Source organism: Piliocolobus tephrosceles, chromosome 8 (genome assembly GCF_002776525.5).
Source record: "Piliocolobus tephrosceles isolate RC106 chromosome 8, ASM277652v3, whole genome shotgun sequence".
NCBI classification, from domain to species: Eukaryota; Metazoa; Chordata; class Mammalia; order Primates; family Cercopithecidae; genus Piliocolobus; species Piliocolobus tephrosceles.
The window spans coordinates 23,217,433-23,234,967 of NC_045441.1; positions in this window are offsets into that span (position 1 = coordinate 23,217,433).

Sequence of the window (17,535 nt, forward strand, 5' to 3'; positions counted from 1 at the left end):
TCCGAAAAGTAAAATTTAGCCTTTTACTGTTGTTAGCTATTATCCGTCTTCCAGTTAAATCTGAATTTTCACAGGTCATGCTAGATCACAAATAGTAATTCCACTTCACTAACATTTGCAAGCTGTAGGTAACTGAGAGCTCTGTCTATGGTAGCACTTGACTTGGGACGCTCTTTAACCTCGGGCTGCTGACGTAAGACAAAATCAAGTTACAGTCGCCAGGGAGAGCAAGCAGGGTGAGAAATTGCCCAGAATAGCTCCACTTGTTTAAGATTTCCTTACTTGATAATTGCAGCATATACAATGTATATATAGAAACTGCTTGGGCTGCCTGCATTTATTTGTTACAGTTAGCACACCCTTTTATTTAGGCCCCTGCTAGCTCCATGGCTATGACTCAGTTTACAATAAGAGTAAACTGCACCATGTAAGAAAGCCAACCATATGCTGCTGCTGCAGTATGGGTGTGTGTGTGTGTGTGTGTTTGTGTGTGTGTGTGTGTGTGTGGACATTCGAGTCACAGAGTCAATTAGCAGTGCCTGGAAGCACTGGCACTCTGAGGATGTTCAGCCATCTCCAGTGCCACGCTTATTCTGCTGCTGTCCCTACTACAAAATTGGCTTTCAGTACCATACCTTGAACATCAGGAGAGGGTCTTTGTTTCTCCTGAAATCCTGGGGCCAAGATATTAAGAAAGTCCTTTATAGTTTCATAACTGCTTTTAAGAGGCAGTGTGGCTTTATTCCTTCATTGATTGGGAAACAGAGGGGGTAGTGCATAGGCTGGAACAGAGGAAACAACTTATCCCCCTGAGTCCTTTCAACCATATGAGCTAATGCACTGCCATGACTGTGCCAAGACTATGATTCAAAGAAACTACTAGAAGGCCGGGTGCAGTGGCTCATGCCTGTAATCCCAGCACTTTGGGAGGCTGAAGGGGGTGGATCACTTGAGGCCAGGTGTTCAAAGCCAGCCTGGCCAACATGGTGAAACCCTGTCTCTACTAAAAATACAAAAGTTAGCCACGCATTGTGGCACACACCTGTACTCCCAGCTACTCAGGAGGTTGAGGCAGGAGAAAAGGCAGAGGTTGCAGTGAGCTGAAATTATTCCACTGCACTCTAGCCTGGGTGACAGAGTGAGACCCCATCTCAAAAAAAGAAGAAAGAAGGAAAGAAAAAGAAAGAAAGAAAGAAAGAATGAAAGAAAGAAAGAAAGGAAGAAAGAAAAGAAAAGAAAAGAAAAGAAAAGAAAAGAAAAGAAAAGAAAAGAAAAGAAAAGAAAAGAAAAAGAAAGAAACTAAAGAAGGCAGTGTGGAAGCCAGACTGCGAGAATGTGAGGCAGGCAAAGAAGGTAGTCACATGATGGCACCATTTTTCTCCTCTGTTCTCTCCTAGGTCATAGGTCCTGCCTGCAGGCTGCAACTGATGTCCCACACTGGAACCTGATGATGTCTCCATATCAGCTCTGACCTTCCATGCAACAGGCAGTATCAGGTGTATGCAGGGTGTAGCTAGTTTCCTTGCAGTGCCCTGTGTTGTGGTCCTATTTAAGACTCAGTTTCCTCAATCAGCAACTGATGGGCAGTGAATTGGCTGCAACATTCTTGGCCCTAGAAGTGTCACACTGAAGTGTATTACCACTATTATGGTAAACCAGCTTTTGACTTGAGATCTTTTAGGGTGGGCACTCTTTTTCAAGGGGAAACCATGCCCAGCATTACTGGAGGATGGGTAATGCACCTGTCATGCTGTGGTCAGTCTGATCACACTTCAAGGGCTGGGCTCAGCTCTATGCACCAGTCAGAAAAAGAACGGCAGTGGGCAGATAAGAGGGGCTAAATGCTGGTGTGTATGGCCTGGGAAACAGCTTTGGAGATGGCGTATATTCTGTGTGGTCCAAGGAACAGAAACATGACCTGTGATCCAGATATCTTAGGGACACAGAGTCATCACTGACATTTTTCAGTAAACAGGGTAAAAATGTTTCTCATCGGAGTGAACTACCTTGGAAGGTAGAAATCTCACTGTCACTCAATGTCTGAGCAGAGACCAGGGTGGGAATAGTAAGAGAGAGGATTCTTAACCAGTTAGGTGAACTAAGTTCTTAGGGATGATCCAGGTTTTGTGGAGCCTGGAGTTTATACAATTGTGGGATGCTGTTGAAACTACAAGAATCCAGACACCCAATTAGATATACCAGTGAATATTTATTTATTTATTTATTTATTTTTATTTTTATTATTTTTTTGAGACGGAGTCTCGCTCTGTCGCCCAGGCTGGAGTGCAGTGGCCGGATATCAGCTCACTGCAAGCTCCGCCTCCCGGGTTTACGCCATTCTCCTGCCTCAGTCTCCTGAGTAGCTGAGACTGAATATTTATTTATAATGAGAAAATAAGTCACAATACATTCCTAGGGCCTTAGAGATTTGTGATTCTTTCCTCTGAGCTCTTTTGAGGCAATTTACCAGGAGCACATTTACCACAAATGCTTTCTCCTTGTAATCCATCTTCCCATCTTCATATGGAACATTCTACGACTCTCAGCAAAACCCTCAGGCCCCTAATGGGCCTGCAAGAAGGAGTCCTGAGACTTAAACCTCATAACTTCATGTTACATCTTCCTGAACTGAGCTCCCACCAGGGCTTAGAATCGTGGGCGTGATCGGAAAGTGGAAGAGCCAGACCCTCCTTCAGGGAGTTCAATGGGCAAGTCACAGAGGGTGTAGGAGTCTGGAAGAGAGCACTAACTCTGGTGACGTCCCTTCCATGTGTTTGACACACTCTATGAATTTATCTCCTCTTCTTCAGAATATTAGTCAGAGGTCTCCAGAGAAGCAGAACCAATAGGATATTTATAAGAGGAGAATTAATTTTGGAATGGGCTCACATGATTATAGAGGACAAGAAGTCCCACAGTGTGCCACCTGCAAGCTGGAGAGCCAGGGGAGCTGATGATGTAACTCCCAATCTGAGGCTCAAGGCTGGAGGATGCAATTGGGGGAGCTGCTAGTGTATGCCCTTAGTCTGACATGCCTAGAACAAAGAGCTCCAATGGTCCAGGACAGGAGAAGATAATGTCCCAGCTCAGAAAAGAGAGAACATTTGCCCCTCCTCCATCTTTTGTTTTATCTGCTCACTCGATGGATTGGACAATTCCTGTCCACATTGGTTAAGTCGATCTTCTTTACTCAGTCTAGTGATTCAAATGCTAATTTCTGCCAGAAACACCTTCACAGACATACCCAGAAGTAATAATTAACCCAATATCTGGGCATCCCATGGTTCAGTCAAGCTGACACATAAAATTAACATCATGATTGATTAGCTCCACTTCATCGTGGAGGAAGTAAGACTTGGAGATGTCAAGATTCACACCTAGACATGTCTGATTCTGTGTTTTTCTCACTTGGTGCTGCTCAGCCCTTTCTACTGGGGAAGTTTTCATCCTGGGGGGAAGGACAATGACCTCTTCTTGAGGACAAACTGGGTTCAGAGGGCAACCCAGAATATCTATTGAATGTAGGAGTTAGATTGTGTTAGTCCATTTTCACACTGCTATAAAGAAACACCTGAAACTGGGTAATTTAGGAAGAAAAGAGATTTAATTAACTCACAGTTCCACATAGCTGAGGAGGCCTCAGGAAACTTATAATCATGGTGGAAGGGGAAGCATGCACGTTTCACATGGCGGCAGGTGAGAGAGAGAGAGAGGGAGAGAGACAGAGAGAGAGACCTAGTGAGGGAGGAGCTGTCAAACACTTGTAAAACCACCAAATCTCATGAGAATTCACTCACTGTCATGAGAACAGCATGGGGGGAACCACTCCCATGATCCAATCACCTCCCACTGGATCCCTCCCTTCACACGTGGGGATTATGAGGATTACAGTTCAACATGAGATTTGGGTGGAGACATAGAGCCAAACTGTATCAGAGACACAACACACACATCAGCATTAGTGCCATATAGATATATACACACTGTTGGCTCAAGAAAGAGACTTTTAAAATGAGAAGGAAATAATTATTTTTTTACCCAAAGGAACATGGTGCTGAGGCTGCACTATTGATAAAATTACTGATGAGATATCTGTGGGGAGCTCGACTTTCATTCAAGACAACAGTCTGGGGTCTTGCAGTTTTTCCTTAGAGCTGCTTCTTATTTTTCTCTGAACTCAAGGGAGAATTTCCATGATTATCTATGCCTTATTCTCTCCATTTATAACATTAGTCCTCAGCTCTCCTTTAGGGTCATTATGAAGAAAAATGTGAAGGGATTTAGCATTTAATAGGCCCATTTGGATACAGATCACATGTGGCTATAAAACGTCACTAATATTAGTTTTGTTGTTATTAAGAAAATTGCAAATAATAAAAACACCAATTTAGCTACAAAAAGAATCTAAACTTCCCTTGATGGAAGTGAAAAAATGTATTGTTTTTCTTTTTTATTATGAATATTCTAAAAGTAATTCATGTTTATTATAGAGAACATTTACTGTACAGATAAATCATAACGGAAAAAAATCACCCACAATCTCACCTCCCAGATACAATAAACCATTGATATTTTCATAAATTCTTTCCTTGTCTCCCTCTCCTACATGTATACAAATGTGCATGTGTGTGTCCATGTGTGTTTGTATGTGTAAAACTAGAAAAAAATACTATAATCTTTTGTAACTTGCTCATTGGCATAATGATATACTGTGAACATCTATTTGTTTCAGTAAAATCTATTTACTCTCATCTTTTTAAAGTGGCTGATTTAATATTCCATTATCAACAGACCACAATTTCAAATAATTTTTACTGTGGGAACTTAAAATATTAACCATTCTATACATTGATGCAGTCAATATATTTCCTGGTTCATCTGGCTTTTTTCTTTAGAAGCATTTCTAGAAGTAGAATTATGAGGCCAAAGAGTATACGAATTTTATGGTTCTTGATACAGAGGTCAACCCTCCCTCCAGGAGGCTGTTCATTGCTAATCATATCACAGTGCTTGAAAAATCCGGTTTCCCCATATCCCTGCCAGTAACAGGCATTTTCATTCACTCAAAACTCTGCCAACTTGCAATATATAAATCAGTATTTTGTACACATTTACATTTCTTGCTTAGTGGTGAGCCTAAATGTTGTCTTTCATGTGTTTCTTAGCCATTTGTATCTTGTCTGTTATAACTTATCTATGTCCTTTGTTCATTTTTCTCTAGAATATTTTTCCTTAATCTTTCCTGAGAAAGTATATTCAGCAATACTTTGTTTACCTTATTTTGGGATATATTTTCAGATTTCCTTAAAATACAATTTCCCCTACGTATTGTCTCCCTTCACTGAAGAAAGGCAAGCAATAACTTTTAGAAGCGAAAAGGGCTGGCAATACAATTTCCACAAAGCATATTTGCATATTTAATATTTTTACTAGCATTTTATTCCTCAATTTTAAAACATGAACTAACTCTCTCTCTATCTCTTTGGATAACCTTATGCTTTCAGTTTGGGTCCCTGAATAAATAGGCTACCTACCTGTTATGCTTTTGAAACCCAGGGCCTTCCATCATAATGTGTCTATCTGTGTATGTGGGTGGGGGAGTCAGGAATAAGACACTGTGTCCAGCAGATGTCGGTTTATATCAACAGCTGGAGGGCTTCTGCAACCCAAGCATCTATGATAACAGCACAGGCAAATTGTTGAAAATGACAGAGCGTTTATTTTGGTATTGGGATGAGAACTATATACATAACTCACTTTGAAGACATTTCAAGCAAAATTACACCACAAAGTATAAATGACACATGGTAGCTTCTGATATAAATTTCTCAGTCTCCACCAAGAATTGTAAAAATCTCTGCTCTGGTATGGTCTGGTCTCCCTGTCCTGGAATTCCTCTGTCTCTTCGGAGCTCTTCTCTTTCTACTTCTGTCCTCAAGTTGTTCTCCTTCCTTCCTTCCATCCTTCCTTTCTCTCTTTCTTTCTTCCTTTCTCTCTTTCTTTTCTTTTTTTTTCTTTTCTTTCTTTTTAGACGGAGTTTTGCTCTTGTTGCCCAGGCTGGAGTGCACTGGTGTGATCTCGGCTCACTGCAACTTCTGCCTCCCGGGTTCAAGCGATTCTCCTGTCTCAGCCTCCCAAGTAGCTGGGGTACAGGCATGCACCACCATGCCTGGCTAATTTTGTATTTTTAGTAGAGACGCAGTTTCTCCATTTTGGTCAGGCTGGTCTCGAACTCCAGACCTCAGGTGATCAGCCCGCCTTGGCCTCCCAAAATGCTGGGATTACAGGCATGAGCCACCGTGCCCAGCCGTCTCTTTCTTTCATCAGGGCCCCTTTTCCTAGTTACAGCATGCTTTTATCTCCACGGTTGCCATGTTACTCCTTATCCATTCATTCCTGAACTGGAGCAGTTAAGGACACTAGCTTCTTCTAATGCTCTTTGAAGAATGATTGTCCTGGTTATTGGAAACATTACTTCATTGTCCTGAAGCCCTCTGTCCCTGTGAGAACACCGCCGGCCACCCAGTGTTTCAACGCTACTGCTTCACTTTCTGCTTATGCTATGGCAGCTTTATAAGCTTTAGCAGAAGTATTTCCACACTGGGGCCTGGTTGAAAATTATTTCTGCCCTTGTCATTATTTAAAGGTATGAACACAATGTGTCACTTCATTGAAACAGCCTCCCTGGCTTCTTACCCATGGAACTCTCGAAATTGTAAAGGCTATTTACATGTCCTGGGGTCTGACCAATATTGTTTACATATTTATAACAATAGCAACAAAACCTAAAAAGGCCTTTTAAAACCTCCAGTGAGCTATGTATAGCTAGTATATTGGAAATGTTTATCAAGGTCCCGCCCCTTATCTGAGATTTTCTGTTCCCCCTGGTAATCTGTTAGCTCATACAATTTCAACTGGGGTCAGAGATATACTGACTTCATTTAAATGTTATTCCCCCAAGCCATCATGAATATGAGGTCAGTTGTGTCTAATAGATATCTACTGAAAGTATTTGAGGGATATCAGAGGATTTACAGGAACAAATTCTAGTTGTTAATCAGGAGTTTCTATTTCCAATACTTTCTCCAACATCCTCTAGACCAGAGAAAACTTTTCCAGTATGTCCCTCCTCATGGGACCTGGCCTCCTAACACATTACCAACTCACCTCTCTATCCTCTCTTCTCTCCTCTCAGTTTCTGGGCTCTCACTTTCCATTAAACATTCAAGACTTCTGTTTCACTAGTAAGCAGAGCAATTTGTCTTTGCTTTGCCTTAACCTTCTTCTCCCAGACTAGGCAAAAGCCTTGTGTTTCATATTCAAAAGCGCCATTTATAAGAGAGTCATTTTGTGGAGATTAAGCTCTCTCAGTGCAGAATTGATGATAGGATGATAGTCACTAAATGTATAAATTGCATCACTGCTCCCACCAAATATGGAGCAGTGCAGCCCTTGGAGTTCCCATCTCGCTATCAACATCCATCCATGCTCCTTTCCCATCCTTTCCCTTCACATTTCTCTCTCCTTTTGATCCACTGATAGAGCCAGTTTTGCAGCCTTTCCCACTTTGCTGAGAAATCAATAGACCCAAGAATCTGACCCCTTTCCCTACCCTTGAAAAGCAGGTGCTGGGCCAAGATATTTAATGCCATTGTCCTCAACATGTGTTATCACGTATTATCAGTCAACATCCACTTCTTTCATTTCCCTTTCCTCTTGCTCGTGGGATTTCAAGAACTACTGGATGCAATCCAAATGGTTCAGTACTACCAGGCCTTCTGTAGGTTTGTTTTTCTCTTTCTTTGACCTGCACCATTTAGTGATTGCTTTAGGACACTGCAAGGTTTATGTAGTCTCACAGAAGTGCTTCACCTCATTCTTGAGAAAATCCAATTTGATGTTTGATGTTCAGGAGGAAGTCTTAGTCATTGCTACCAAGTACTCTTACTCTGTTCTCCTTCAGAAAACTCATCCATCATCTGGCCTGGCCCAGTGCTATTCAACCAATGCTGTAATTGCACTGCGATTACCTGCACTGGCCCTCCTGCCTACCTTAGGTGCGATCATTTCTCATGAGCATAATCCATTGCTGTCATTGAGGGCTTAGAGGAGATTCATTTCCACTGTCTCCTGTGGATTCTAAATAAAATCTTTTAAGCAAAGACTAGACAAAAAGGAAGGCTGAGGACAGTGATGAATTCCTATTTCCCTCTTAGCTAACATGTTCGCTTCCCAGACTAGGACCCATGCATTAGGAGTAAACAGATCACTCATCACAATATTTTGGTAATAAATTGCAATGTTCACTATAGTGTGATTGAAGCATTTATTAAGAATGATACTGCTAAATGAAAAAACTCTCTCTCAATTCATTTAAGATTATACAGACCTTTTTACAGAAAGTGACACTAATCAACCTGACATCCAGCACACAGCCAGAAGGACACTGACTCGGTCTGAGATGCCTGGATCCTAGTCCCATGTTAATGCATCTTGATCTTTCTTACACCTCAACCTCAGCGCTTACCCCAGAGTACTACTAAAAATGGATCTCAAGGCTGTTTAATGGAGGTTTATGCCATTGTTGGGTGTTTCCAGGTACACTAAAAAAGCCACTGTCTTTATTTTTTAGGAGAAGAAAATAAACAAAGAGATTCTAGGCGTAGAGTTGGAGGTGGGAAGAGTACATTCTGGAAAGGGAAATAAACATGACCAGGAAGAATAGAGTGTGAAGAGGCCTCCTGGGCTGGAATCATCAATGAGTGACCTGTGGACCAGTAGCATCAGCATTACCTAGGAGCTTGTTAGGAATTCAGAATCCCAGGCCCCACCTCAGACTTCCTAAGCCAGAATCTGCATTGATGCAAGATCCCCAGGTGACTCCCATTAAAGCATGAAAAGAATAATGTTCTAGGCAACCAAAGCCCCATACATGCATATATGAGGCTGTCTATAAGTCACCTATAGAAGTTAAACCCTCAACACCCTGCCTGGTAAATGTTGTGTGTTTATAGGGGAAGAAAGGACCAAGGGAGGAGGTAGGAAATGAGATATGTATCTTGCTGTACACAGAGAGGAGCACCATGAACTCAGAGTGATATATCCTGCTTAGCCCAGGTAATTTCAGTCACAGTGAACAAAAACTCATGTTGAGCGCCATGTGGACCCCTCACAGCCAGTGCAGAGGATGTGAGAATTGACCATTCACATCCTTGCTATTCCTTATCTGCTGTGTAGCAACACAGGCATTAAGGGAAGTAACTCCAGCTTCTGTGTTAAACCCTGATTGGGCAGATCCAGTGCTTCTGCAAGGGTAGTTCTCAGGCCAGAAGCATCAGCATTACTTGAAAAATGTTTAGAAATGCAAATTCTCTGTTCTCATCCCAGACCTACAGAATCAGAATTTTGGGGGTCAGTTTCTCCAGGAGATCCTAAGGCACACACTCCAATTTGACCATTGGAGAACTAATGGTCAAATACCACTGACCATTTGGTTCTATTGTACTAATTGACCATTACCCTAGTGGGAATTAGTTAGGAAACCCAGCCCTAAGCCAATGAATGACAATGGGATCGGTTCATGAATATGTATGGCATCCCAATACAGACCAAAGAGACTCAAGTGGAAGGTTATTTGGGTTTTCTGAGGAAAGCTTCATAACATTTAAACAGAACCTTAAGAATAGTTTCTCTCCCTCTAGATGATGCTGTGGACTCATATAAAGCAAATATTGCTGCAGCCATCTAGTTGCTAGCCTAAAGGGAGTTGGCACAGGATGAGGACAGAGGAAAGGGAATAACAGGCAAATGGCATGGAGCCTGCCCACCTCTAGATTACACTTAGGTAAGCCATTTAATTTCTTTGATTCAGCTAGCTCAAGGTGGCTATTATTTGCAGCTCCAAGCATTTAACTGACAGCTTCAATGCAGTGAATAAGCTGCATTGGCCTAGTTTTGCTGATGGGTCTCAACCCTCTTCAAACGCAGAGGTGATACACAAACTATTTCATAACTGGCACAGTCCAGGAACTGACCAATGGGAAGAAATGATAGCTGGGGCACTTTATTATTCATTAGAGGAACTCACCAAAAATTGAAATTCCTTCTGATTACTCCTGTAAAAATTATGGTACCTCTTCTACAATGTACCATCAGGGTAGAGTTTGATTTTTTTTTTTTTTGACTCCAATGAGCCATTTTTGCCTTTCTGAAATCCTACAGCTGGCTGATAATCAAAGGGATACTTCTCACTGAGACTTTCCTTACATCCTAACTTTACCACTCTTTTTTAACCTCCCACTTGTTCTAAACATGGAAAAGGAGTAGCTCGTATTTATACTTTTTAATAAATCATCAAATACATCCCTCAATTCTCTTCCTTTCTTTCCTTCTTAAACATTCAAATTTAATAAAATCCTGATAAAAAGTTTAAAAATTGATAAAACAAAAATTGTGTTAAAAGATTTGTTAAAATGAAGTAAGTTAGGGTTTAAAAAATTTATACTAGAAAATGCGAGTATGAAGTATTGACTTTTTTCAGGATTATTTTAGTGTTGAATTGATCTTGTTCCAATTCTTTGGAAATTCTCTGAAAACCTAATTCTTTGAAATTGTTAATTCCTGTATAGTGTATTTATATGGTAATAGCCATTTATTAATTAGGAATATTTGACTCACCAGAAAAAGAAAGCCTATATCTTAAATCATATAGTATGGGATTTTAATGTACTCTATAAAAAGATAAAGAATGGCTAGTTTATTAAAATCAGGATCAAGAGCCTTTAATATAATTATCATGGGTACTATTGTGTGTGAAATGAGACATACGCGTTTTAATATAACTTATGCATTAATAGCTACTGGTAATGGCTAAACCATGATAGTCTGAAACTGCAATCTGTTTCCTAACTCCTGTTTCTCCTATCCATCAGAGGCATATATTTTCACTTGAATTTTAGACATGAGCACTGAAGATACTAATGATTAACAACTAGATCTCTTCCTTCTGGAAAAAAACCAATACTGAGTATATCATATCCTAATTGTCCTCAAAGAGAAACGTGATAGTAGAATTCCACTTTAATTCAGACCTGAAGGTAACCCTGAATACATCAATAGCCATATATGGGCTTTACATGTGGCTGGGCAGAGCTGACTGAATTATGGTGGTGACATTCTCACTACCAAATACTGTGCCTTATCCCTAAGCAGCCAGTCATATATTCTAGTCTCATCAACAAAGTCTTATTAGAGGGTTTGTTAAGAAGACGTCTTTTGAGATTCAATATTAAGTTTTGAAAAACACAGTAACCTCGTTTTTAAAAGAAATTATAAAATCACAACAATAAAATTCAGACTGACCTAGATTAATAACACATCAAATTATAAAATTACAACTATAAAATTCAAGCTGACCTAGATTAATAACATCAAATTGAGATCCTATGATTTATTGTGATCTGAATGCCTATAACTGATGATCCTGCTATGTCACTTAATAGATGATTTCAGAGGTAGGTCTCCTAGCAACATTACAGCTAGTATTAAGTCTCTTAGAATGCCTGACCAGGAACCATGAATTAGTCCAGCTCTTTGAGTTGTTTCTGTCCTTAAGCTAGCAGGGAGCATGATTGGAGTTCATGGTAGTCTTCCAGGACCACATCACTTTGGGAGCCCTCTGGCAATTGAAAACATGTCTTTTTACTCCTATTGTTTCTTGTGTTGCTAGAATCTTGAGCAGAAAAGCCACATCTTTAATCTCAAGGAATCAGAAAAAGTATCTTTTTGTATTTTTTCATGATTAATTCTCCCTTGCATCTTCTATCTTATTTCTCTTGAGTTTACTTATAATGCATGCATTGGCTCTCTCAGGTCTGATCTCTATGTCTTTTAAATCTATCCTTTTCCCCCAAATTCTGCAAGAACAAGGCAGCTTTTAGATTAACTGGATAGGTAGCTTCTATTGTCAGCATATCTCTCTGGAAAATTGGAAAATTTGGAAATGTTTAAGCAATTGTATATATCATCTGAATGTAATCATGCCTGGTCTTGGGTTAGCGCCTGTAAACTGATGCAGTTTCCTTCAAAACCTGATGCTTTTTCTAACATTTTTGTTTCATGAGTTTGTTAGTTCAGATCCTCTGCTCAGCATACTCCAAGCTAGGAATAGATGTGCACAAGGATTTTTAGGAAAATGCCTATGAAGAGTAAAGAAGCTGGAATAGGAGAAGGTGGAAAGTGCCTTATCAACCACAAGATCTGATACCTATTCTGGAGAGATAAGGAAGAAGTCAGTGGGAGAATCCCAGACTACAGCAGAGGTCTAAGTGAGGTTGCTAGTGAGGCTGTTAGCCAAAGTCACCTATTAAGAGTCCCTTGTCTTGCATGAATGGGGCTGCATTAGTGCATAGTCACTGGCTGGAATAGCCTGTGGGCAGCAGCTGGGACCATCACACAATAGGAGATCTGAGTGGTACATTTTCATGGCCACTACAGGGTGTCACTTAATCTTAACCTGTATATTTCCTTTAATCTATTAAGTCTGACCTTGCTGGAGGATTTCTCTTCATTGGCTGAACCTTACCAAGTGAAGTGCCATGTCACTTTGTTGTGGTCTGGAAAATGAAGTGGTTTCACGCAGAGATTGTAGTGATTTCATTATTGTCAAATAATTCAGGTCCAGACAAAGGAAGAAGGGAAACTTTAGACAGACTGTAGACATTGTCTTTCTAGATAGCTTCATCTACTGGGGATAGGAAGAGAGCTAGATTAAGAGGCACAACGAGATTTTGCTACACTGAAGAAATCATTTTTCAAACCAAAGTCAGCTGGGACAATGTTCCCTTTTTGACATGTCATGACTGCAGTAGACATTCCAGTGTTTTACTAAGCATGCCCTCTGCTCCAGGAGTAAACAGAGTAAATGCTGCAGTTAGCTGTTTCCCATGCTAGTCTTGGTACACATTTGCTTCTCAGCAACCATGCAATAAACTGCCTTCACTTCCAGCTCCTGCTCTCTGTGGCTGGGGGTTTTTGGGGAGTCCTGTGGAAAGTCCTACATTTCCTGTCCACACACGCTTCCCTTTGTAAAAGGTGGATCCTGGGTTCTCCAATCCCGGTCAAAAAGCAATCTTTTTTCCACTGTGTCTTATATTATATTTGTGGTATTTTGATGGCATCATTCTCAGTTTCAAAATGATACAGATTTTCTTTTCCTTTAATGTAACAAAAATCTATATGGAGTGCAAATTGTTTGGATTTGACCATAGTTTGCTTTCTCGTATGCATTTGCACTGGTGATTGATTGGTTTGCACAGAAGGTCAAAAAGGAAAATGGTAAAAAATAGAACTTGAATTCTATGCATACTTTGTGTCCCTGTGGATTTGTTGGGTCAGGGAATATGTGGTGACAGAAGTCAGGTTGCAAGGAGTGATTGCTGCTTCTGAAAAAGAATTCACCCTGCCTGAGTGTAGGTGGCAAGTTGAACCAATCACAGGAACAGGATGCTGGAGGCAGGTGGGAGCAGCAGGACAGGTACCATGTGGCCAATGGTCCTACATCTGTTCCAACCCAGTCATTCCAGTAAGGTATGTGCAATTCAGAGGAGGAAGTCATAGGTGTGAGCTGGAAGCATTCTCTCTGCAAACTTAACACATCATGGTGGGCACCAAGCAATTAAAGCATAGCAAAAGAAAAAACAGCATTCTCCTTGTTGAAAGCGAGAGGCTTAAGAGGATGATGAACCTCCATGACTCCATGGAACTGATGTCAGCCGTTCCACCATTGCCAAATCCCAAAGGTTACTGTTTACTCTCTGCTGAGAAGATTTCCGTATTTTTTTTTTCATATTCTATGTACCCATCTTTCTTCTGAGCAGTCCATCTTTCTTAGGGGATCTGACTGATCAAGAAAAGTTCTTTCTGCTTTTACACTTGACCTAGGTCCTGGGGAGGAGAGGAGAAACCCTGATGACATGGCAGCTAATATCTCAAAAAGGAAAAGTATCCATGCAAACTGGGTGCAGTGGAAACCATCACTCACCCCTCTTGCTATTTCTCTGCCCCACAGTGGATGTTTCTCACTAGGCAGGGTGGGAATCAGGGGAATCAATGAGAATCACAGTTGATTTCCTGTTGAGTTGCTATTGCCACAGTGAGACTATTTTCTTTGAGAAACAATACAGACTAGTTTCATAGAAACAGCACATCTTCCTCCTACTAAAATGATTTCCCCCTACTCTGATTAAGAAAGTTTACCTCCTTCCTCAGGGTGCTTTTATTACACGGGCTCCCCACTTAACTGAGATGGGCCACTTGCTCCATCCCAGCTCAAATAGGTTCCTCTGGAAGCAAACCCCTCACCTTTCGTGAGCACCACAAGTTCATCTCCCCACAGGATGGGCTAAACCCATGGGATGGGGAAAGCTGTGAGTCCAGCCAAACTTGACTTCAACACCTCCCACTTCCCATGCCCCTTTCTCCCTGGTCAAATCCTTTCTCCACGGGGCTCCACACCACCCACCCTCCCCATAACGTGTTCTTATGGCTCTTTTGATGAGAACAGCAGCTAAATAAAATTTAGCATAAAATCAGCTCACTGGAACTTTTACGTTTTTCAAAGAGAAGCACAAGAAGAGAAGTTCCAAGGAAGTTTCTAAATGGTAAAACAATTTCAGACACTGCCTCCCTTGGGAAGCTTCTGGAGGCTCCTCTCTGCCGCTGCTTGGTTTGCTGGTCATCTGTCAATGCAGAAGGCCAGACCTCCTGAGAGGAAAGCAAGATCCCAGAGTCTTGCTCTTGTTAGCAGCTGCAGGGAAACTCCTGTTTCCTGTCTCCTATCTCCACCCTTCTGAGGAACCTCAGATTCAATTTCAACTAATACATAGGGAGCACCTAGTACGTGCTGCATGTTTTCACCCATCTTTCCTCACATAGTCTTCCTAAGACAATTTTTAGGTTCTGGAGTGGTGGCTGAACATTTCAGAGGTTAGCTAACTTAGCCAAAGCCACACAGCTAGTGAGGACTTAAACCAAGAGCTCATTCTAAATCGACAACTGAAGCAGCCTCCTCCACTTTCTCCATATCTTAGAATTATTGAAATTTAAATTTATCCTTTAATGTTAATGAAGATCTTGCTAATAAACCATCTAGGTTCTGAGCTATGCTATCAGTTTCTCCAAAGAAAAATTTCTTAAATGCTCCCACTTCCAGCAGCTATGGAACCTCATGTCTAATCCTAACCTTCCAAGGAAAAGAGAAAGAGGGACTGCGGGGAAGACCCTAAAATATGCGTGCTGCCATTCCTGTCTTCAGAAGGTGTCCCAGGGTTCCAATCTCTTTACTTCTTCTCTTTCCAGATGACCCTTTGAGTAATAAGAAGCTCATGTCACATGGTCTAGTTGAGTGGTTCCCAAACATGGTTCCATAGATTGATTGCATAAGAATCACCTGCAGCATCGTTTTTAAAAATACAGATGACCAGGTCCCCTCCTGAAGATCCTGACTCAGTAGGTCTGGGGTGGGGTCCCCTCAAGTGTTTTGATGCACAGTCACATCTGGGAGCTTCAGGGCTGGTTGAAAAGATGAGGCACAGAGTTGGAGACCAGAGGTTGGCCTTGGCATTACAACTGCTCTCTGGCACTCAGTGCACTCACTTGTGAGCAGGGACTGAATCACACTTGCCTTTACATACCCTCTGACGCCACATATGAGAGCAGATTATGTCATGGGTATTAACATGCGTGGAGAACATGCCACACAAATAAGAGCTGATTTCTATTCCTCTACATTACAGGCACTGCCAATAAAGCATCTAAAGTGTTTACCAATTCAATATTTAATAACTGTCAAGTTTTTACAGATGTTGGTGACTCCTTCCTCATAATGAGTGGAGAACAATCTCATTCCTGACATCCCTTAGGTGATTTCTCCTGTCAGTACCTAATCTGTTGGAGCCCTTCTGACTCTAAAACTTTATAACTGGCCCTTTCAGCTTTAATTCCATCTTTTTCATGACCAAGTCTTCTAAATCATGTTTGACAGTTGATGCAAAAATTATAACACTGCCTGATATGGTTCTAAATATATGTAAAGGGAACAGTTGAGATAATTATAAACAGAAGAGGGGAAAGGGAAGTAAAGGGAGATAAGGTTTCTATATTTTACTTGAACAGGTAAAAGGTTAACACCAGTAGACTGTGATAAATTCCGTGTATTTAATGTAATACTTAAAGCAACCACTAAAATGGTATACAAAGAGATATACTAAAAATTATTACAGATGAACCAGAATGCAATTCTAAAAAATTTTCAAGTAACTCACTGAAAGCCAGAAAAAGGAAATAGAGAAACAAAAAGCAGAGGAAGCAAAACAAAAAATAAAATTCCAGACTCATGCCTTAACATATTAATAATTATAGTAAATGTAAATGTTCTAAGAACACCAATTAAAAGACAAAGGTTGTCAGAGTGAATTAAAACCATGACCTGACTATTTACCACCTACAAGAAACTCACTTAAAATGCATTGATATAGGCAGAATTGAAAAAAAGAAAGGAAATATATATATATTGTGCTAACGTTAATCCAAGGAAAGCAAGAGTATATATTTTATTATACTTTAAGTTCTGGGATTCATGTGCAGAACGTGCAGGTTTGTTACATAGGTATACATGTGCCATGGTGGTTTGCTGCACCCATCAACCTGTCATCTACATTAGGTATTTCTCCTGATGCTATCCCTCCCCTAACCCCCCACCCCCTGACAGACCCTGGTATGTGATATTCCCCTCCCTGTGTCCATGGATTCTCATTGTTCAACTCCCACTTATGAGTGAGAACATGCAGTGTTTGGTTTTCTGTTCCTGTTTTAGTTTTCTGAGAATGATGATTTCCATCTTCATCCATGTCCCTGCAAAAGACATTCACTCATCCTCTTTTATGGCTGCGTGGTATTCCATGGTATATATGTGCCACATTTTTTAATCCAGTCTATCACTGATGGGCGTTTTGGTTGGTTCTAAGTCTTTGCTATTGTGAATAGTGCTACAATAAACATATGTGTGCATGTGTCTTTATAGTAGAATAATTTATATATTTTGGGTATATACCCAGTAATGGGATCACTGAGTCAAATGGTATTTCTGGTTCTAGATCCTTGAGGAATTGCCACACTGTCTTCCATAATTGTTGAACTAATTTACATTGCCACCAACAGTGTAAAAGCATTCCTATTTCTCCACATCCTCTCCAACATCTGTTGTTTCCTGACTTTTTAATGACTGCCATTCTAACTGGCATGAGATGGTATCTCATTGTGGTTTTGATTTGCATTTCTCTAATGAACAGTGATAAGGAGCTTTTCTTCATATGTTTGTTGGCCACATAAATGCCTTCTTCTGAGAAGTGTCTGTTCATATCCTTTGCCTACTTTATGATGGGATTGTTTTTCTTCTTGTAAATTTGTTTAAGTCCTTTGTAGATTCTGGATATTAACCTTTTGTCAGATGGATAGAGTGCAAAATTTTTCTCCCAT